The sequence below is a fragment of the Gadus chalcogrammus genome, chromosome 2 (genome assembly GCF_026213295.1).
Source record: "Gadus chalcogrammus isolate NIFS_2021 chromosome 2, NIFS_Gcha_1.0, whole genome shotgun sequence".
Classification (NCBI taxonomy): domain Eukaryota; kingdom Metazoa; phylum Chordata; class Actinopteri; order Gadiformes; family Gadidae; genus Gadus; species Gadus chalcogrammus.
The window spans coordinates 10,106,920-10,131,934 of NC_079413.1; positions in this window are offsets into that span (position 1 = coordinate 10,106,920).

Consider the following 25,015-nt stretch of genomic DNA (forward strand, 5'->3'; position numbering starts at 1 on the left):
TCTTATATACTTTCCTCCGTTCGCAGCCCAAGCACCTATGCATTCTCCTTCACATCTTTCCTTGACCTCATGGCGTTTTCAATCAAGGTAAAAAAAAGTCAGAATGAAAAGGGAAATAGAATATAATTCCATTCGACCGTAGGCTAAATAATCCGACTGCATTTACACTAGGCTGCCGTGGTGTAACCACAATGGTCAAAGATGGACTACTCAAACGCATCTTAGAAACTTTGCCCCATGTTTTCTTACTGTGTTGTTGCATGCAGGCTGTATGACAATCCATTGAAAAATATATAACTTCATTACCAAGGCTGGAATTCAAATAGAAAAATTGGATAAAGCTTCCCAGTCACAAAAACTAAACAAATTGGTTGATAATATTTAAAGATGGCAAATATACAATTGGAAAAAATCATACTGCTTTTTTTTCTTTTAGGATGATTTAGTGGTTTGTTATCATAATAATGATTAATGAGTATGATTACTGTATGATATGAATTTTTTGCTTCACTTTAAACAGTGTCTGTAAAGGTCCTCTGAGTGGGAACAGGGAAAAGATAGCAGCAGTCAGACTGTTACATTTTATAACAAGGCATTCAAACAAAAAAATATGTACTTTTATTTTCTTTGAATAACATGATACATGATACATACACACGAGAACACAAAGTCAAGATCTTGTCTTTGTCCACGCTGTTCCAATCAGAGGGAGCAGAGCACTGTAAGGCCTTCACCCCACTTCAGTGTGGACCGTAGGCACACACCATTCACATAATCCCTGTGGCCTTAGACTTTGAGGCAATATAAAGTAACGTGAAAGCACACAATTTAATTGTTTCACCCATATAGTTGCCTTATAGATTTTCACGGCGGGACCAGAAAACATAGCAGCAGCCAGACATATATAATTGTATCATGAGACAGAATACATAAAACATGATCTTTTTGGATAAATGACATGCTTTACAACATTCCAATTGTAGACCTGCATATACAATTTAATCAAAAGTTGGAAAACAACATTTTGATATAAAACTAAGAAGGTTGGCCGACAGAAGTTTTAGATCTTCAAACAGCCTTATAATAATAATATTATTAATAATGATTATAATAATAGTGTGTAAGTAAACGTACACATTGTAAGAAAATGCAAAAATGTGTAAAGGATCTGTGATTCCTTTGTCCCATGTCACGTAGCACCTCAACCAACATCTGACACCGCATTGAATTATGCAAAAGGACTCTGGGGTTTTCGCCTCTTGCTCACCCTTATAAGTTCTGAAGTGTAAAACAGGACATCTTCTTCCAGTTCAGCTTGAACACAAACCATGTTCTCTGTAGCTGTACTGCTGCTGCTCCTGGCTGCTGGCTCTGGTGAGGCTTTATGAGAAAATATCCAACCAATAAGAATACATATTGATTAATAGTTGAAAAAGCTCATTCATGACAACAATTCTCAACAGGTGTGGACTGTGAACAGCTTACTCAGCCAGAGTCTCTGACAATTCGACCTGGTCAACCTCTGACCATCCGCTGTCAGGTCTCTTATTCTGTTAGTACCTACGTGACACATTGGATCAGACAACCTGAAGGACATGCACTGGAATGGATTGGATATATTTATACCGGGGGCAAAAGAGTGAAAGACTCCCTCAGTAGTAAATTCAGTCTTGCCGTTGACAGCTCCACTAAAACAGTAACTTTGCAAGGGCAGAACATGCAGCTTGGAGACTCAGCTGTGTATTACTGTGCCAGAGAGACACAGCATTACAAACTGTTGTGAAGGATGAACAAAAACCCTTCACCGTGAGGTGTTATTACTTGAATCCTCCAGAGGGGGAGCTCTAAACCAAACACATCATTCAAAATAGATTATTAAACTCATGAACATCAGCTGATAATAGAGGGAGAGATGAATGCTGAGCTCGCTTGAACCTTTTATATATTGATCAGTTAGGCCTACTGTCATGGTTGTCCGTTTCCTTGTCTGGTTTTGGTGTGTTTCCCTGTTTTTCCTGTTTTACTTTGGTATTTCTGTCTTGTTTCTCCCCATGTCCTGTCAAGTTTCCCTCCTGTGTGATTACTGCTCCCTCCGCTAATGTGTTTCAGCTGTTCCTCATTGCGTGCCCTGTGTTTTGTATTGAAGCCCTTGTCTTTCTTTTGTTCCTCATCGTATCATTGTGGTTTGTGGTTTGTTGTGTCCTGTGTGATACCTGTGTTCTCGGTGTTCCTTGCCTTTTTGCCATTTGGAGGTAATAAATTGCCCTTTACCTGAACTGTCTGCATTTGGGTCCTACCTGCCTGCCTGCACCCGCTAACTCTTAACAGAATGATACGACCACGATGGGCCCAGCAGACATTCTGAATTCGCTCCGAGATCCAGCCCAGTTCCGGCTCCTAGATCAAGGCCAGTCCCAGCCCCTAGTTCCAGGTTTCTGACCCCTGCCCCAAAGTCAAGTCCCCATCCCCCGAAGCTGTCCAGTTCCCAGTCCCGGAGTTCCCCAAGTCCCCCGTTTCCCCTGAAGCAGTCCGGGTCCCGGCCCCGGAGTTCCCAGAGTCCCCAGTTTCCCCTGCAGCATTCCGGGTCCCAGTCCTGGGATTCCCAGGTTTCCCTGTGTCCCCTGAAGCAGACCGTGTCCCAGCCTCGGAGTCCAGTCCCGAGTCCCCATTAACGCTTCCGGGTTCCGGCCTTCTGCTAAGTCCAGCGATCCCAAGCCCACACCCAGGTTTGCCCAACCATCGTGCGGACCTCAGGTGGTTTCTTTACCTATTGGTCAGCTGTGCGGCCTCCAGAAGGGTTCCCTCGCCTTCGTCTTCGCCGTTGCCGGCCTCCAGAAAGGGTTCCCTCGCCTTCGTCTTCCCGATGCCGGCCACCTGTGGGTCTTCGTCGTTGCCGGCCTCCAGAAGGGTTCCCTCGCCTTCGCCGCTGCCGGCCTCCTGGAGGGTTTCCTCGCCTTCGCAGCTGCCGGCCTTCAGAGTGGTTTCTTCGTCTTCACCGCTGCAGGCCTCCTGAGGGACTGAGCACCCATCGTCCTTTCTGCCGGCCTCCTGAAGGGTTCTGCCTTCACTCTGCCTCTGCTTGCCTCCCAGGCCGTCTGCCTGAAGCTCCGTGCCATGCCCTAGTGCATTTTTCTGGCCGCCCGCCTGAGACCCCTCCTTTCTGCCCCACTTCTGTACCCTGGCCAGCCGGTCACCCTGTGCACTGCCCCATTCCAGTTCCCTGGCCAGGCCTCCTCCTGGCTCCCCTCCACCCACCCTATTTGGGTTTGACTTTCTTCTTTTTCTTTGCTTGTTGTGGGTCACCTGGTAGTCGACTCTTAAAGGGGGGGTACTGTCATGGAATGTCCGTTTCTCTGTCTTGTTTCTCCCCCTGTGCTGTCAAGTTTCCCTCCTGTGTGATTACCGCTCCCTCCCCTAATGAGTTTCAGCTGTTCCTCGTTGCTTGCCTTGTGTTTTGTATTGAAGCCCTTGTCTTTCCTTTGTTCCTCGTCGAATCATTGTGGTTTGTGGTGAGTTGTGTTACTGGTGCCTTTTTGCCTTTTGGATTTGATAAATTGCCCTTTACCTGAACTGTCTGCATTTGGGTCCTACCTGCCTGCCTGCATCCGCTTACTCTTACCAACTACTGACTAACTTACCGACCAACTTGTTTGAAATACACAAACAGGGAAAAATATATTTTGATAACAACTCATGCAACTATTTTGTGTGAATATTTTTACGTGCTTCATTATCCTAATTTGTGTTAAACGTTCATTATGATTTTTAATTAACAAAGTTGCCTTATTAAAGGTCACACGGCATTGCTACTTTATGGATGCTTTTATATAGCTGTAAGTGGGCCCCTAATACAGTCCTTGAAGACGTTCAAGAAATTCAGCCACTACGAGCCAGTCCCACAATGAGCTTTCCACAAACGTGCAGTTTTTTAGAGGTGGGTCAAGGTGGTGGGTGGGGTTGTGGCCCTGAGCAGCTTGCGGCAACGGTACCATGCGCTCGTGTTTACAGTTGATTTATCGCAATGGCGAGGCGCGCCAAGTTTTTGGTAGTGTTCTCTAAATATTCTAGAACACTCCGGGTGCTCCGGCGGGAGTCCTTGAGCTAAATAATATCATATTATACATTGATCTATATATCTATATCTATATCATGTAGTATATATTATCACGGCCAAAAGCTGTGTGCGCCTCCAGACAATATTATCAATCTCAAACGACGGTTCTTCCACTTCCACATCAATCTGAAGTAGACTGAACCGCGACATTGTCTCCCGCTGGAGCCCCGCTGCCGGCTTCTGAGGCACCACCGCCTCGGCAGCGAGCAGCAGCGAGGCAACACCGGGGCGTCTCGTGCCTCGCGGTGGCCGTGCCTCGCGGTGGCCGTGCCTCGCGGCGGCCGTGCCTCGCGGTGGTGCCTCGCGGCGGTGGTCCCTCGTGGCGGTGGTGCCTCGCGGCGGTGGTGCCTCGGCAGCGGGGCTCCGGCGGGAGACAATCGCTGGCAACAATCCCATTCTCCTCCATGTCGAGGTTCATGTACTTCAGGGAGTCAAAGCCAAAGTTCCTTTCCCCCAATTCCTTCTCAACCGTGGCTGAGATAACCCACTACGAGTCTAGTTGTGGAGATACCACAGTCACAGAGAACCCGAGGTTATCCAAATAACAAAGAAGTGTACAACACTTGCGTTACAGTGTGTGTATTCACACACACACACACACGTGGCGCTCGCACGGTCGTAGCTTATTGTCTCATTGGCGGGCCAAATTCTCTGGGCGGGCAAAGCAGAGAACGGGGAGGTAACATGTCCGCGTATGACAACATATGGGGAAATTGCAAATCGGCGCGTCTGAGCTTTGTTTTTTCAAAGCCAGAGTAGGATACCTAGAGCTCCTTTTACACCTAACGCCATTTGTAGCTACTGGAGGACCATAGGCAGACATGGGGAACTCATATTAACGTTAGAAAACCTCATAAAGTGAAATTGTCATGCCATGGGACCTTAAATATTCACAGCTGGCATCAGTCAGACATATATCTTTTTAATTCAAGACAGAACAACACCTTATTATTAGACAGATAACATGCCTTAGAACACTCCAAATTTAGACCTGGAAATATAATGGTATAAAAGAACAGAAACCTGACGTTAACATAAACAAAAAAGTTATCCCTACATATATCATGATGATCCATAGCCTACAAGACATACAGCATCCGCAAAAATAACAGTTTACATCTTAGAACTGCCTTTATTCTCAAATTGCATTTTACATTTTATTAATGTTATTTCTTGTAAAAAAAAAAGCAAATTAATATTGATGTGCATGATTATAAATGTTAATAACCCTTACAAATATTCAAATTAAATATTATAGTAATATGGTTTAAATAACACACTATCAAATAATGCAACAAAACGTGTAAATGATCTGTGATCGTTCCCAACCCGGCTCACGTATCATTTCAACCAACATTTTCTGCCTGATTGAAATTTGCAAATATGACTGTGGGTGTTTCTCCTCTCGCTGAGCGTTATAAGGTGTCAGGTGTAGAACAGGACATCTTCCTCCAGTTCAGCTTCAACAAAACCATGTTCTCTGTAGCTGTACTGCTGCTGCTCCTGGCTGCTGGCTCTGGTGAGGCTTCATGAGAAAACATATTTATTCATATTTGAAGTAGCTCATTCATGACCAAAAGCTTGTATTCTCTACAGGTGTGAAATGTATACAGCTTACTCAGCCATAGTCTCTGACTGTCCGACCTGGTCAACCTATGACCATCCGCTGTCATGTCTCTTATTCTGTTCGCAGCTTAACATCACACATTTGATAAAACAACCTGATGGAAAAGGACTGGAATGGATTGGAGGGATTAATACTGGTTGGAAAGGAGTGAAAGGCTCCCTTAGTAGTCAATTCAGTCTTGCTGTTGACGGCTCCAGTAACACAGTAATTTTGCAAGGCCAAAACATGCAGGCTGGAGACTCAGCTGTCTATTATTGTGCCAGATAGCCGCATCATTACAAACTGTTGTAAAGGATGAACAAAAACCCTTCACCCACTAGGTATTAATTGAATCATCAAGAGGGGGAGCTCTGAACCAAACAAATCATTAAAATAGATTATTTAATTCATGAGCATCAGTTGATAAATAGAGGGGGAGATGAAGGCCGAGCTCGCTGTAACATTTTATTTACTCTTTTTTATTCATTGATCAGTTAGGCCAACTGACTAACTTACCGACCAACTTTCTTGTGAAGATGTTTAAGTGGTTCATTATCCTAATTTGTGTTAACTGATTATTATGCAATGTACTTTCTTTTCGTTTTTCATTGTCATTTTAATTAACAGACTTTCCGTATTAATCTTCACAGCTGGACATGGAAACAAAACATCAGCCAGACATACAGAATTTTATCACAAGACAGAACACATGTAACCCCTTATGATTAGACAGATAACATTTCTTAAAAGACTCCGAATTTAGACCTGAAAATGAAATGTTATAAAAGGTCAGAAAGCCTCACATTATTAAAATACAAAAAATTTAGGCCTACAAATATCATGGTCCATACAAGACTTACACCATCCGCACAATAACACAAAATGTTGATCTTAAAACCGCCTTTGTTCTCAAATTACATTTTTTATTGTATTAATGATATTTTTTAAATACATGCAAATATTAAAAAAGATGTGTTTTATTATAAATCTTTATAACCCTTTAATATAAGAAAATATTAATAATGAATGCAAATATTATAGTAATATGGTTTAAGTAACAGACTTTCAAATAATGCAAAAACGGGTAAATGATCTACCATCTGACACCTCATTTAATTATGCAAATAGGACTGTGGGTCTTTCTCCTCTCGCTCTGCCTTATAAGTAGTCAAGTGTAGAACAGCACATCTTCCTCCAGTTCAGCTTCAAAACAAACCATGTTCTCTGTAACTGTACTGCTGTTGCTCCTGGCTGCTGGCTCTGGTGAGGCTTCATGAGAAATCATCCAACCAATAAGAAAACATATTGATTCATAGTTGAAGTAGCTCATTTATGACTAAAAGCTTATTTTCTCTACAGGTGTGAACTGTGAACAGCTTACTCAGCCCGAGTCTCTGACTGTCCGACCTGGCCAACCTCTGACTATCCGCTGTCAGGTCTCTTATTCTGTTAGTAGCTACTGGACAGCTTTGATCAGACAACCCGAAGGACACGCACTGGAATGGATTGGACAGATTTATACTGGGAACAAATTAATGAAAGACTCCCTTAGTAGTAAATTCAGTCTCACCCTTGACGAGGCCAGTAAAACAATTACTTTGCAAGGCCAAAACATGCAGCCTGGAGACTCAGCTGTGTATTATTGTGCCAGAGAGGCACAGCATTAGAAAATGTTGTGAAGGATGAACAAAAACCCTTCACCATGAGGTGTTATTACTTGAATCCTCCAGAGGGGGAGCTCTGAACCAAACACATCAGCTGATAATAGAGGGAGAGATGAATGCCAAGCCGTCTGGATCATTTAATTTAGTTTTTTATTGATTGATCAGATAGACCCACTGACTAACCGACCAAGAAATATATAAACAGGAAAAATGTATTTTGTTAACAACTCATGCCGATATGTTTACTTGTTTCATTATCTTCATTTGTGTTAAATGATTATTATGCAATATATTTTCATTTTGTTTTTCACTGTCATGTTAATTAACAGACTTGCCGTATTAATCTTCACAGCTGGACATAGAAACAAAACATCAGCCAGACATACATAATTGTATCAAAAGACAGAACACATGTAACCCCTTATTATTAGACAGATAAAAATTTTTTAAAAGACTCCGAATTTAGACCTGAAAATGATATGTTATAAAAGGTCAGAAAGCCTCACATTATTAAAAAACAAAAAAGTTAGGCCTACAAATATCATGATCCATACAAGGCTTACACCATCCGCACAATAACACAAAATGTTGATCTTAAAACAGCCTTTATCCTCAAATTACATTTTTTATTGTATTAATGATTTCTTTTAAATGCAACCAAATATTTAAAAATATGTGTATCACTATAAATCTTTATAACCCTTTAAAATAATAAAATAATAAATAATGAATACAAACAATATAGTAATATGGTTTGAGTAACCGACTTTTAAATAATGCAAAAACGGGTAAATGATCTATGATTCCTGTCCCCCGAGCAGCGCAGCATCTCAACCACTCTGTGACGCCTCATTGGGTTATGCAAAAAGGACTGTGGGTCATTCTCCTCTCGCTCTACCTTATAAGTTGTCAAGTGTAAAACAGGACATCTTCCTCCAGTTCAGCTTCAAAACAAACCATGTTCTCTGTAGCTGTACTGCTGCTGCTCCTGGCTGCTGGCTCTGGTGAGGCGCAGGGCCGGATTAACAAATCATAGGCCCCTGGGCACAAATGTCTGAAGGCCCCCCCCTCCCCATCAATTTTTCATCTCTACCGCGTTTTTTTTTTTTCACCATAGGTGGACTGGCTCAATTGACAGGTTATGGGAGGGGGGTTAACTGTCACATTAGGCCACTATATTGTTCAGAATCATTATATTGCTGTTCTTATGACATTCGTTTTAATAATGAATTTTAAATGAATACCCTATTTAATAATACCATGTATAACTATTTTAAGAGTACAAACATTCATAAAAAAAAAAAGAAAAAAAAAAAGTTCCTTTCGTGTGGTGCCCCCCCACTGGCTGGGAATGGTTGGCGCCCCTGGGCACAGTGCCGTGTGCCCTAATGGTAGATCCGGCCCTGGCGTCATGAGAAAACATCCAACCAATAAGAAAACATATTGATTCATAGTTGAAGTAGCTCATTCATAACCAAAAGCTTGTATTCTCTACAGGTGTGAACTGTGAACAGCTTACTCAGCCCGAGTCTCTGACAATCCGACCTGGTCAACCTCTGACCATCCGCTGTCAGGTCTCTTATTCTCTTGGTTACTGGACAGCTTGGATCAGAAAACCTGAAGGACACGCACTGGAATGGATTGGACGTATTGTTTCTTCAAACAAAAATGTGAAAGACTCTCTTGGTAGTAAATTCAGTCTTGCCGTTGACGGCTCCAGTAACACAGTTATTCTGCAAGGACAAAACATGCAGCCTGGAGACTCAGCTGTGTATTACTGTGCCAGAGAGTCACAGTGTTAGAAACTGTTGTCAAGGATGAACAAATACACTTCTCTGTGAGGTGTTATTACTAGAATCCTCCAGAGGTGGAGCTCTAAACCAAACACATCATTCAAAATAGATTAATAAACTCATGAACATCAGCTGATAAATAGAGGGAGAGATGAATGCCAAGCTCGCTGGAACATTTAATTTACTTTATTATTCATTGATCAGTCAGACCTACTGACTAACTTACTGACCGACTTGTTTGAAATATACAAAGAGGGAAAAAAATATTTTGTTAACAACTCATACAGCTATTTCTTGTGATGATGTTTACCTTGTTCTTTCTCCTAATTTGTGTTAAATGATCATTGTGAAACCTGTATTATTTTTGTTCTTCATTGTCATTTGAATGAACAGAATTGGTTTATTAATCTTCATAGCTGGACCTGGAAATAAAGCATCAGCCAGACATATATCATTTCATCACAAGACAGAACAGATATAACCCCTTATTATTAGGCAGACTACATTTCTTAAAAGACTACAAATATAGACCTGAAAATAAAATGTTATAAAAGGACAAAAAGCCTCACGTTATTAAAAAACAAAAAAGTAAGGCCTATAAATATTATGATCCATACAAGACTTACAGCATTCACACAACAACACAAAATGTCGATCTTAAAACAGCCCTTATTCGACCATGACGTTATAAATTATTTACTTTTTATTTTTTTAATACAAGTAAATATAAACAATGATATGTATGATTATAAATCTTAATAACACAAAAAGAAAAAATATATAAAAAAATATTATATTAATATGGTTTAAATAACACACTATCAAATAATGCAAAGACGTGTAAATGATCTGTCATCCTGTCCCCCGGTCATGTAGCATCTCAACCAACATTTGACGCCTCCTTGAATTATGCAAAAGGACCGTGGGGTTTCCTCCTCTTGCTCAACCTTATAAGTTCTGAAGTGTAAAACAGGACATCTTCCTCCAGTTCAGCTTCAACACAGACCATGTTCTCTGTAGCTGTACTTCTGCTGCTCCTGGCTGCTGGCTCTGGTGAGGCATTATGAGGAAATATCCAATCAATAAGAAAACATATTGATTCATTTTTAAGTAGCTCATTTATGACCAAAAGCTTACATTCTCTACAGGTGTGAACTGTGAACAGCTTACTCAGCCAGAGTCTCTGACTATCCGACCTGGTCAACCTCTGACCATCCGCTGTCAGGTCTCTTATTCTGTTGGTCACTGGACAGCTTGGATCAGACAACCTGAAGGACACGCACTGGAATGGATTGGCATGATAAATACTGGGGGCAAACTCCAGAAAGACTCTCTTAGTAGTAAATTCAGTCTCACCCTTGACGTGGCCAGTAAAACAATTACTTTGCAAGGGCAAAACTTGCAGCCTGGAGACTCAGCTGTGTATTACTGTGCCAGAGAGACACAGCATTACAAACTGTTGTAAAGGATGAACAAAAACCCTTCACACATGAGGTGTTATTACTTGAATCCTCCAGAGGGGGAGCTCTGAACCAAACACATCATTCAAAATAGATTATTTAACTCATGAACATCAGCTGATAATAGAGGGAGAGATGACTGCCAAGCTCGCTGGAACATTTATTTACCTCTTTATTGATTGATCAGTCAGACCAACTGACTAACTTACCGACCAATTTGTTTGAAATATATGGGAAAAATATATTTGGTTAACAACTCATGCAGATATTTCTTGTGAAGATGCTTACATGGTTCATTATCCTAATTTGTGTTAAGTGATTATTAAGAAACTTTTTTATTGATTATTCAATCGCAGTTTTAATTAACATAGTTGGCATTTTAAACTTCATAGCTGGACGGGAAACAAAGCATCAGCCAGAAATATATCATTTTAATTCAGACAGAACACATAGCACCTTGTTATTAGACAGATAACCTGCATTACAAGACTCAAAATTTAGACCTGAAAATAAAATAGTATAAAAGGAAAGAAACCTCACGTTATTGAAAAACAAAAAACGTTAGCCCTACATATATCATGATCCAAACACGACTTACAGCCTACGCACAATAACACAGTTTACCTCTTAAATGGGCCTTTATTCTCACTAGACATTTTAAATTATATTCATTCTATTTTTTAATACAGGCAAACATTAATAATGATATGTAAGATTATAAATCTTAATAACACTTAAAAAAATTTAAAGATAAAGAAATATTATAGCAATATGGTTTAAATAACACACTATCAAATTTAGCAAAAACGTGTAAATGATCTGTCATCCTGCCCCCCAGTCATGTAGCATCTCAACCAACATTTGACGCCTCATTGAATTATGCAAAAAGGACTGTGGGTCTTTCTCCTCTCGCTGAGCCTTATAAGGTGTCAGGTGTACAACAGGACATCTTCCTCCAGTTCAGCTTCAACACAAACCATGTTCTCTCTAGCTGTGATGCTGCTCCTGGCTGCTGGCTCTGGTGAGTTTTCATGAGAAAACATCCAACCAATAAGAAAACATATTGATTCATAGATAAAGTATCTCATTCATGACCAAAAGCATCTATTCTCTACAGGTGTGAACTGTGAACAACTTACTCAGCCAGGGTCTCTGACTGTCCGACTTGGTCAACCTCTGACCATCCGCTGTCAGGTCTCTTATGCTGTTAGTGGCCACTGGACAGCTTGGATCAGACAACCTGAAGGACACGCTTTGGAATGGATTGGATGGATTTATACCGGGGACAAAAAAGTGAAAGACACCCTAAGTAGTAAATTCAGTCTTGCCGTTGACGGCTCCAGTAACACAGTAACTTTGCAAGGGCAGAACATGCAGCCTGGAGACTCAGCTGTGTATTACTGTGCCAGAGAGACACAGCATTACAAACTATTGTAAAGGATGAACAAAAACCCTTCACCCGTGAGGTGTTATTAGTTGAATCCTCCAGAGGGGGAGCTCTGAACCAAACACATCATTCAAAATAGATTATTTAACTCGTGAAAATCATCTGATAAATAGAGGGGAGATAAATGCCAAGCCCTCTGTAACATTTTATTTACTTTATTATTCATTGATCATTTAGGCCTACTGATTAACTTACCGACCAACTTGTTTGAAATAGAAAACAGGGATATATTTTGTTAATAACTCATGCAGCTATTTCTTGTGAAGATGTTCACCTAATTCATTATTCTAATTTGTGTTGAATGACTTTCATCAAACTTGCGTTATTTCTATTTTCAATTGTAGTTTTAATTAACATACTTAATCCTCACAGCTGGACCTGGAAGCAAAGCATCAGGCAGACATGTATCATTTAATTAAATACAGAACATATAGAACACCTTATTATTAGACAGATAACATTCATGACAACACTCCAAATTTAGACCTGAAATTAAAATGGTATAGAAGGACAAAAAAACTCACGTTATTGAAAAAAAAAAAAAAATTGGCAAAGAAATATCATGATCAAGACTTACAGCATACGCACAATAACACAATGTTTAGATCTTATAACAGCCTTTATTCTCACGTGACATTTTAAATTATATTGATGTTATTTTTAAATGCAAGCAATTATTAATAATGACATATATGATTATAAATCTTAATAACCCTTTAAAATAAGAAAATATATATAATATAAAGAATTATTATAGTAATATGGTTTAAGTAACACACTATCAAATAATGCAAAAACGTGTAAATGAACTATGATTCCTGTCCCCCGAGTCGCGCAGCATCTAAACCATTCTATTACGCCTTATAGGGTTATGCAAAAAGGGCTGTGGGTCTTTCTCCTCTCGCTCTTCCTGATAAGTTGTAAAGTGTAGAACAGGACATCTTCCTCCAGTTTAGCTTCAACACAAACCATGTTCTCTGTAGCTGTACTGCTGCTGCTCCTGGCTGCTGGCTCTGGTGAGGCTTCATGAGAAATCATCCAACCCATAAGAAAACACATTGATTCATAGTTGAAGTAGCTCATTCATGACCAAAAGCTATATATTTTCTACAGGTGTGAACTGTGAACAGCTTACTCAGCCAGAGTCTCTGACTATCCGACCTGGTCAACCTCTGACCATTCGCTGTCAGGTCTCTTATTCTGTTAGTAGCTACTACACACATTAGTAGTATATAATCCCCCCCTGTTTGAGCGATTTTCTAAATAAATTGCATCCGGTGGCCTGTAGGGGGCGCAGGGAGAAGAGTGTATAGAGGGGAATCATTGTTGCCTGTATAGTCAATGGAATGTGTTAGTACACGTGCATGCGTGTGGGCGTGTGTGCTTGTAGGCGCTAGTGTTTTGATGCGTGTCTGTTGTGGTGAGTGTGTTTTTTCGTAAGGGAGGGGTGGGCTTGCAGTGTGTGTGTGTGTGTGTGTGTGTGTGTGTGTGTGTGTGTGTGTGTGTGTGTGTGTGTGTGTGTGTGTGTGTGTGTGTGTGTGTGTGTGTTAACAGATGTTTCTTGGTTTTTGGTTCTATTAACATCCTTTATGTACCAACATCAATATATGATGCACTTCTTATGACAAATGTACTTATTGTAAGTCGCATGGCTGGAGCCCTGCGCATAGGATAAAAGTGTCCGTCAAATGCCCTGAAAACAGATGGGGTTAGTCGGTGCCTAAAAGTCTGGGCTAGGGTCAGGATGAGAGATACGAATAATGAGCAATAAAAGAAGTACAGTCGTTAGGGTGCTATATGGTAGTAATACGTCGGTTGGGGATGAAACACCTATGGCGTCACAGAGATGTTTGAAGTCCATACAGGAGAATGGGGTGTGGGTGAACTGGGTCAGGATGGGGATTGCTGTGTGTGTGTGTGTGTGTGTGTGTGTGTGTGTGTGTGTGTGTGTGTGTGTGTGTGTGTGTGTGTGTGTGTCTGTGTGTCTGTGTGTGTGTGTGTCTGTGTGTCTGTCTGTGTGTCTGTGTGTGTGGTGTGTGAGTGAATTGTAATCAAAATGTTGAGAACGAACCTATTTGCAATATGTTCAATAAGACGTAATCAGGGACAAAATAACGTTGAATGAAACGTTTCCCGAAAGGGAAATATGCCTTAATGACAATAATGTGCTACACGTTGACATTTAACATATTTGGGATACGTTTCAACCAAACATAATCCTATAATTAATGGCAAAAAATAGGTTGACAACGAACGTATTTGCGATATGTTCAATAACACGTATCCACAGCCAAGATATACGTTTTTCAGACAAAATACGTCAAATTAAACGTTCCCTGAAAGGGAGATATGCCTTAATGACAATAATGTGCTATACGTTGACATATCTGGGATACGTTTCAACCAAACATAATCCTAGAGGTTAATAAATGGCAAAACAATAGGCTGACAACGAACGTATTTGCGATATGTTCAATAAAACGTATTCACGGCCAAGATACGTTTTTCAGACAAAATACGTTAAATGAAACGTTCCCTGAAAGGAAGATATGCCTTAATGACAATAATGTGCTATACGTTGACATTTAACCTATCTGGGATACGTTTCAACCAAACATAATCCTAGAGGTTAATAAATGGCAAAAAATAGGCTGAGGACGAACGTATACGTTCAATAAAACGTAATCGCGGACAAAATACGTTTTATGACAAACGTAATTGAGAATGCCGAATAGTTTTCTGGGAACGTAATTTTGACGAGACAGGGTTGCTCATAGCTCTGCCACTTTCACTGTATGATTATCAATCCTTTGCCATGATCTGTTGTGTACTTAATTAAACTCTGGATGATCCTGTGTCAATCCAGAGATGCATATTCTGAATAGCATTGTGCTTCATTTGTGCTTCTTTCCTGTATACAGCCAAATTAAACGCTGTATCTTGATTGTACTTCTTTGCTGTGACTGTGGATCTGATGTCTCACTTTGGTATACTTTTACCAACCCAGGTGAGCCTAAAAACCTGCAGCTCTTGTTTCACAGCTCTCTCAAACAAAGGAAAAACAACGGCCAAAACGGTGTCCCTGGACAAGAAGTGGGCGGAAGGGGTTAGCCTCACATTATTAAAAAACAAAAAAGTTAGGCCTACAAATATCATGATCCATACAAGACTTACAAGATACGCACAATAACATTAATGTATTATGTATTGTATTAATGATATTTTTGAAATACAAGCAAATATTAAAAAAAGATGTGTTTTATTATAAATCTTTATAACCCTTTAAAATAAGAAAATATAAATAATGAATACAAATATTATAGTAATATGGTTTAAGTAACAGACTTTCAAATAATGCAAAAACGGGTAAATGATCGATGATTCCTGTCCCCCGAGCAGCGCAGCATCTCAACCACCATCTGCCACCTCATTTAATTATGCAAAAAGGACTGTGGGTCCATCTCCTCTCGCTCTGCCTTATAAGTTGTGAATAGTAGAACAGGACATCTTCCTCCAGTTCAGCTTCAACACAAACCATGTTCACTGTACTGCTGCTGCTCCTGGCTGCTGGCTCAGGTGAGGCGTCTTGAGAAAATATCCAATCAATAAGAAAACATATTGGTTCATGTTTAAGAAGCTCATTAATGACCAAAAGCTTCTATTCTCTACAGGTGTGAACAGTGAACAGCTTACTCAGCCCGAGTCTCTGACTGTCCGACCTGGTCAACCTCTGACCATCCGCTGTCAGGTCTCTTATTCTGTTGGTCACTGGACAGCTTGGATCAGACAACCTGAAGGACACGCACTGGAATGGATTGGACAGATTTATACTGGGGACAAATTAATGAAAGACTCCCTTAGTAGTCAATTCAGTCTCACCCTTGATGTGGCCAGTAAAACAATTACTTTGCAAGGGTAAAACATGCAGCCTGGAGACTCAGCTGTGTATTACTGTGCCAGAGAGACACAGCATTACAAACTGTTGTGAAGGATGAACAAAAACCCTTCATCGTGAGGTGTTATTACTTGAATCCTCCAGAGGGGGAGCTCTGAACCAAATAGATCATTCAAAATAGATTATTTAACTCATGAAAATCAGCTGAGAAATAGAGGGAGAGATGAATACCAAGCCCTCTGGAACATTTTATTTACTTCATTATTCATTGATCAGTTAGGCCTACTGACTAGTTTACCAACCAACTTGTTTGAAATAGAAAACATGGATATTTTTTGTTAACAACTCATGCAACTATTTCTTGTGAAGGTGTTTACCTGGTTCATTATCCTAATTCGTGTAAAATGAGTATTATGAAACATAATTTATTTTTGTTTTTAATTGTAGTTTTAATTAACAGACTTGCCGTATAAATCTTCACAGCTGGACCTGGAAACAAAGCATCATCCAGACATATGTAATTTAATTAAAGACAGAACATATGCTTTAGAACACTCCAAATTTAGTCCTGAAAATAAAATGGTATTAAAGGAAAGAAAACCTCATGTTATTGAAAAACAAAATAATTACACCTATAAATATCATGATCCATACAAGACATACAGCATACGCACAATAACATAAAGTTTAGATCTTAAAACAGCCTTTATTCTCACATGACATTTTAAATTGTATTATTGTTCGTTTTTAAATACAAGCAATCATTAACAATGATATCAATGATTATCAATCTTAATAACCCTTTAAAATAAGAAATAATAGATACAAATATCATCGTATGAGGTTTAAGTAACACAATATCAAATAATGGAAAAACATATAAATGATCTGTGATTCCTCACACTAGGCCATCTGGCCGTGGCCGTTGGCCGTTTTCACACCTAACCGTGCTCAACTGGCCCCATTGTTCTCTGGCCTGCACTCACACTAGGCCATCTGGCCATGGCCGTTGGCCGTCGCAACTGTGGCCTGGCCACGGTAGGCTCTTGTACATACGTCATCACATCGTAACACGTCATCACCAAGCGTCCACTGCATGGACATTAATAAAGTCTGCCAGTCAGAGTTTTAACAACAATGGACAACAACGCAGAGAACACAGTTCGCACTTTGCTGAGTCTGTTGCTTATTTGGTGCCGTTCTCAGATAGAGCCCACTCTCACTGCTGTTTTTTTCGAGTACGCAAACAAGCGTAAACATCGCTTGACGCCATGTTTACTGTTTACCGTTTAATAATAAAGGCTTGTCGCCTTTATTAAGTCCATGGACTATACGCCATCCAGCTCAGGTTGCGTAGCCGTGCGTGTGTCGGCTCATTAGCATCTGTACCGTGGCCAAACTCACACTGGCAGATTTGAGCACGGTTAGGTGTGAAAACGGCAACGGCCGCGGCCAGATGGCCTAGTGTGAGTGCACCCTCAGTGTTCGCGCTCATAGGAATGTCCACAGCTGTGATGTTGATGGCAGCCAATCCCTTGGAATGTAGAATGGTCGGAATTTAACTGTTCGAAATTCTATATCCTCAGAACAGTGGATTGAGATAATTATGGCGTTTTTACACCAGTTGTTATTGACGCAAATACATATTGTGACGTTCACCCCACGGTGGTGCAGCGTAGAATAAACAGGTGATGTCTGGCTTGCATTTCCACTCTTAATTTTGCAAATCCAACGTTTATCTCCGATCACTGTTGGTCGTGACCACGCCGTACATTTAGCCGTAACACAGTTTAACCCCAACCACACGTTGCTTCCGGACCCTCCCTCACGTTGTCCCCTAATCACATTAGAGCATAATCCAACACATGTGAACATTTGAATATCTGCTGAACGCATAATAACAGAACCACATTAACCCAGCTCGTTACACAGCTCCCCCCCAACAAAGTCCCCTCGTCCCGAGGGATTACAAAAAGTCTCTGAAACGGACCGGCCGACGTCCCTGTCTCTGCGGCCGCGTGTGGGACGCAGGCGCTTCTGCCCGGTGGTTGGGGCAAAGCCCCTGTGCAGTGAAAGGTGACTGCAGTGGGAAGGGAGAAGGATGGATGTGTACAGGGGGGTTAGTCACTGTCTCTGGGAAAGTATGTGCAGGGGAAATGGGTCTTTGATAGGGCTCGTGTGCCCCTGTGTAGCAGCGTGCAGCGGTTGCGCCGTCACCCCTCCGGGCGGGCGCCTGGGACTCCGAGCTTGGCGAAGGGAGGGAGTCCTCTCTTTACGGGGCCAACCTGTCTCTGTGGAGCGCAACCTTCTTTCTCTTTCCTGGCAGCTGGACCCGGTACATTACTTCACCCAGCCGCTCCACCACGTGATAAGGCCACTCCCAATAACTTGGGGCACCGTCCATTTTTCCTGCGGGGGCGGTACACCCACAACAGCTCTCCAGCTTGGAAGTGTTTTCCCGTCGACCTTATGTCATAGTTCCTTTTTTGTTTCATGCCCGCTTTCTCCAGCTGGTCTCGGGCAAAGATATGGGCGGACTCCATCCGATCCTGGAGTCTCCTGGCGTACTCTCTCCCCGGAGGAACAGCAGGGGTGACAGGGGGCTTGCCAAAGGCCACCTCCAATGGCGTCCGTAGCTCCCGCCCCAACATGAGGAGGGCAGGCGTGCATGAGGTGGACTCTTGAACAGCGGACCTGTAGGCCATGAGGTCGAAGGGCAGCTGCGTGTCCCAGTCCCGTTGATGTTCCGCAGTGAGGATTGCAAGCTGCATTGTAGCTGTTGTAGTTGTGCGAAGGGCCTGATCTGGGGGGCCATTGTAGGCCGCGCAGAGGTCGCAAAGGCGGCAACAATGCTCTACGTCCCTTCTGACCCGCCCCCAGTAAAACCCCTGACAAAGCCGGTGGAGTGTTTTTGCTACTCCGAAGTGCCCCGCTCCTGCGGTCCCATGGGATGCTCTCAGCACAGCGTCTCTCAGTGAACTGGGGACTATCACCTGCCACCTTTCTTCTCCCGTAGCAGGTTCCTTCCAGGCTCTCTGCAGCACTCCATCCCTCACTCTCAGCGCCTCAAACATAGTCCACATGCCTTTCGTTGCAGTGCACTCCCAGTCACCTCCTCCCAGGGTGGTCTCTGTCCTGCCTCAACCCGCTGTTGCACCGGTTGTATGTCCATGTCCTGCTCCTGTTGTGTCTGCTACTCGGCCGCGTCAACCATCTGCGTTCCGCGGCAGACTTGTCCGGCCCCCTCGTGCATGGGGCATGTCTCCTCGATACAGAGCTCTCTCTCACGCGCTTCTCTCCGCTCACAGTACTGGCACCCTCCCAGTGCGCAGGGGCGGCGGGACAAGGCATCGGTGTTGGCGTGGCTGGCTCCGGCCCGGTGTACCAGCGTGAAGACATAGGACTGCAGCGTTTTAAACAAGCGCGCAACTTGGCCCTCTGGTTCTCTGCAGGACATCAGCCACTGCAGTGCCGAATGATCTGTCCTGACAGTGAAGGGCCGGCCACACAGGTAGTACTTGAAGTGCTTTATCGCCGCCACCATGGTGATAAAGCATCCCTCTCTGGCCCCGCCTGAGCCAACACTGCACCCATGCCCACGTCGCTGGGGGGTGAGGACGGGGGCCTCCGTCAGTGCCTTCTGGAGGTAGTTGAAGGCTTGTTGGCACTGTGGCGTCCAGGTGAAGTCCCTGTCCTTCTGCAGCAGATGGTGCAGGGGGGCAGCTGTGCAGGAGAAACCTTGCACAAACTTCCTGTAATATGAGGCCAGGCCGAGGAAGCTCTTCAGCTTTCATTGGTCAATTGGTGTCGGCCAGTCTCTCATTGCATGCACTTTCTCCTCCAGTGTGCTGATGCCTTCTCCCCCCAGTCTGTGACCCAAAAACTCCACTTCCTTCCTCATGAAGCGGCACTTATTCGGGTGTAATTTCAGGCCCGCCGCCCCCACCCTCTGCAGCACCAGCCTCAGCGATTCCAGGGCTGTTTGGAAGGAGCTCCCATGGGCCAGGATGTCATCCAAATACAACAGACATCTCTGACGGGGGATGCCAGCCAGCACCCTGTCCATGAGTCTTTCGAAGGTGGTTGGGGCGTTGCACAGTCCGAAACTGAGGACCCGGAACTGCCATAACCCCCTTTCTGTACAGAAGGCAGTCTTTGGTCTTGCTTCAGGGCTGAGGGGCACCTGCCAGTATCCGCTTCGCAGGTCGAGTGAAGAGAACCAGGAAGAGCCAGACACCAAGTCCAGTGACTCATCGATCCTGGGTAATGGATACGAGTCCTTCCTTGTCACACTTTTCAGCTATCTGTAGTCCACGCAGAATCTCATCTTGGTGCTCCTCTTTTTCGACACCATCACCACTCCCGAGGCCCAGGGGCTGTCTGACAGTTCAATAATGCCATCTCTTTGCATCTCTTCAACCACTTTGTTTGCAGCCTCACGGTGAGCCATGGGGAGGCGCCGGGGACGCGTTTTGATCGGCCGTGCATCCCTAGTGTCTGGTGAATTTTTTACATTGAGTTTTGCATCTGCATTTTGCATATCTAATTTTCTAATGTTGAATATTATATTTTTGAGCATTGAAAAATAATGGTGAACATCATTTGTTGAAAATTTGAAGAGTTATACTCAGAGGCATAAAGTCCAGATACGTTACTTCAATGCATAAATATTCACTGCTTCAAATTCAATGGCTTTTTATTTTCAAAATCCGATGAGACGGATTCACTTCCATAGAAAATTACACATCATTCACATACTCCCCGTGGCCTTAGACTTTGACGCAACATAAAGGAAGGTGAAAGCACACCCTATTAGACAAATAGAAGGAGCCACTCATCACTAGAACACTATCATCATTTGGATTATCATTGCATGGTTGGGAAATCTGACAATATATAGGCCGTTTCGACTAAATCAAAATATGGTCTGGTAACGTTGAGAAGCAATACAATAATTAACGTGAATCGATCAGTTGGTCAAAAAGTGGCCAACTGATCACAAAATGACGTTTCTGTTCACAAAATTACGTTTAACGTATGGATTGTCTGACAGGGACCAGGAAAGAAAATAGCATTAGCCAGACATATCACATGTTAAATTCGAATTCAAACTGAGTTGCCTTTTATTTTCAAAGCTGAACCTGGAAACATTGCAGCAGCCACATATTGTATTACAAAATTGAATACATGTAACTTGGTACTATTAGATAAATTACAAACTTTACAAAATTTCAAATGTAATCCTGCATATAAAATGTAAAAACTAAAAAGGTGGGACTATATATAGGATGTTCCATACAAGACAGAAAGCATACAACAATAACACAATGTTAAGATCTTAAAAAATGCTTTATTCTCACATTACATTTGAAATCATAATGCTTTTTTAAAGAAAAGCAAATATCAACAGTAAATCTTAATTTCCCTTAAAAAAAATAAATGATATAAAATGATTGTACTAACAGTGTGCAAGTAAACGTACACACTATAAAAAACATGCTAAAATGTGTAAATGATCTGTGATTCCTGTCCCCCATGTCCCCGGGTCGCGTAGCATCTCAACCACCATCTGACACCTCATTTAATTATGCAAATAGGACTGTGGGTCTTTCTCCTCTCGCTCAGCCTTATAAGTTGTCAATTGTAGAACAGCACATCTTCCTCCAGTTCAGCTTCAACACAAACCATGTTCTCTGTAGCTGCACTGCTGCTGCTCCTGGCTGCTGGCTCTGGTGAGGCTTCATAAGAAAATATCCAACCCAAAAGAAAACATATTGATTCATGTTTAAGTAGATAATTTATGACCAAAAGCTTGCATTCTCTACAGGTGTGAAATGTGAACAGCTTACTCAGCCCGAGTCTCTGACTGTCCGACCTGGTCAACCTCTGACCATCCGCTGTCAGGTCTCTTATTCTGTTAGTAGCCACTACACAGCTTGGATCAGACAACCTGAAGGACACGCACTGGAATGGATTGGTTGGATTCGTACCGATGGCAAACAAGTGAAAGACTCCCTTAGTAGTCAATTCAGTCTTGCAGTTGACGGATCCAGTAACACAGTAACTTTGCAAGGGCAGAACATGCAGCCTGGAGACTCAGCTGTGTATTACTGTGCCAGATAGACACAGCATTACAAACTGTTGTGAAGGATGAACAAAAACCCTTCACCGTGAGGTGTTATTACTTGAATCCTCCAGAGGGGGAGCTCTAAACCAAACACATCATTCAAAATAGATTATTTAACGATTGCCAAATTAATCTTCACAGCTGGACTTGGAAATAAAGCGTCAGCCAGACATGTATCATTTTATCACAAGACAGAACACATATAACACATTTTTAGACGGATAACATTTCTTAAAAGACTTCAAATTTAGACCTTAAAATAAAATGTTTTAAAAGGACAGAAGGCCTGACGTTATTAATAAATAAAAAGAGTTGGGCCTAAAAATATCATGATCCATGCAAGACTTACATCATACACACAATAACACGAAATGTTGATCTTAAAACAGCCTTTATTCTCAAATTACGTGAGAGACGCCGAGATCGTTTAATGGCCTGTGGCATGTGCCACCGCGACCACTGACATACCATGGCATATGCCGTTCTGGAACGGTAACTGCCGTTCTGAAACGGTAACTGCCGTCGCGACCACTGACATACCATGACATATGCCGTTCTGGAACGGTAACTGCCATTCTGAAACGGTAACTACCGTTCTGAAACGGTAACTGCCGTCGTGACCACTGACATACCATGGCATATGCCGTTCTGGAACGGTAACTGCCGTTCTGGAACGGTAACTGCCGTTCTGAAACGGTAACTACCGTTCTGAAACGGTAACACCGTTCTGAAACGGTAACTACCGTTCTGAAACGGTAACTACCGTTCTGAAACGGTAACTACCGTTCTGAAACGGTAACTACCGTTCTGAAACGGTAACTACCGTTCTGAAACGGTAACTACCGTTCTGAAACGGTAATGCCATGGCATATGCCTTTCTGGAACGGTAACTACCGTTCTGAAACGGTAATGCCATGGCATATGCCTTTCTGGAACGGTAACTACCGTTCTGAAACGGTAATGCCATGGCATATGCCTTTCTGGAACGGTAACTACCGTTCTGAAACGGTAACTGCCGTTCAGGTGGAACGGTAACTGCAGTTCCCAACAATGGTATGTGACACCAGCATAACTCCTCCGTATAATTTCAAGACAGGTATTGCCATAAATGTAAAGGTATATATATTTGGTATTTATTGACACAATATCACAACATAACGCCGTAAATAAAGGGATTTACACGTTTCTCTCGTCCGTGCTGTTGTTAGGATATTTCCGATCTGTTTGTTGTTGCTTTTGTAATGACAGATGCTTTTGAAAACAGCCGGACTTGCTCCGGTGACGGTAGTTATAGCCTAGCCTTCTAGGTGGCCATAGAGCTATAGTCTATTGCTTTGTTCCAATATCCATACTATCCGCAGTCATTATACTTTATTTTAGTATGACTTCTTTTTTATATAGTTTGAGTACGTAGTGCGTTGCAATTAAGATCAGGGCGAAAGGAAGTGTAGTGAAAGGACCCGGATGGTATACTCAAAACGGTCAAACCGATGAGTGTGGATTGATGTACACCTTTCGTGCTCCACGGCAGCGATCTTAGCTACGTAGCTGAAGAGGCGGAGCCAACGTCGGCGCATTTTCTTTAATAGGTCCATGCATTTTCCACGTATCCTGCATTAATGGAGTCATTTTGTAGTTTTAATAGCTTTATAACTACTATGTGTAAAGAGTTCACCGTTCAAAGCAAGATGTTTATTGCGGTTGCGATCGTAGTTTCCGGTTAGTGCACCAGAGCCAGGTCCCTAGGGTGGCACTGTAGGCTATGGCTAGGCAGTCATCCATTTTTCCACTCGTGTTTTATCAAGATGTTCTAGTAGCGTAGCCTATAATAAAGCCTACTGTATGACTGCTTCAGCTCATAACTATTCAATAGGCCAAATATTAAGTTTTGCATTTGTTCTTATTGGTGTTTAACCAAATAATTTAAGTAGGCCTATAGTTTCCTATCATTTAACCCTGATCCAGTGTCATAAACCTTTCTATATCGACATGATCCAGTGGTATCATGGCATACAGGCCAAAAGTTTTTCCGCTGCCAATTATGTTAATCGGAAGTTCCATTTCCTACTGGAACCACCGTTTTTCCGCTGGCATTCCACTCATGTAAAATGGTATTACCAGTTTCTACTGGCACCTACCGTTTTTCCGCTGGCATGCCACTCATGGAAAATGGTAATCACCAGTTTCTACTGGCACCTACCGTTTTTCCGCTGGCATGCCACTCATGGAAAATGGTAATTACCAGTTTCTACTGGCACCTACCGTTTTTCCGCTGGCATGCCACTCATGGAAAATGGTAATTACCAGTTTCTACTGGCACCTACCGTTTTTATAAGAATGATTGTGTAGCTTTGAATCATGAGTGGTATGTGTGTATGAACGGGCAAATACCACAGGAAAGGAATATCTACTGGCAAACGGTAGGTGCCAGTAGAAACTGGTAATTACCATTTTCCATGAGTGGCATGCCAGCGGAAAAACGGTAGGTGCCAGTAGAAACTGGTAATACCATTTTCCATGAGTGGCATGCCAGCGGAAAAACGGTAGGTGCCAGTAGAAACTGGTAATTACCATTTTCCATGAGTGGCATGCCATCGGAAAAACGGTAGGTGCCAGTAGAAACTGGTAATTACCATTTTCAATGAGTGGCATGCCATCGGAAAAACGGTAGGTGCCAGTAGAAACTGGTAATTACCATTTTCCATGAGTGGCATGCCAGCGGAAAAACGGTAGGTGCCAGTAGAAACTGGTAATACCATTTTACATGAGTGGCATGCCAGCGGAAAAACGGTGGTTCCAGTAGGAAATGGAACTTCCGATTAACATAATTGGCTTGCCAGCGGAAACACTTTTGGCCTGTATGCCATGATACAACTGGATCATGTCGATATAGAAAGGTTTATGACACT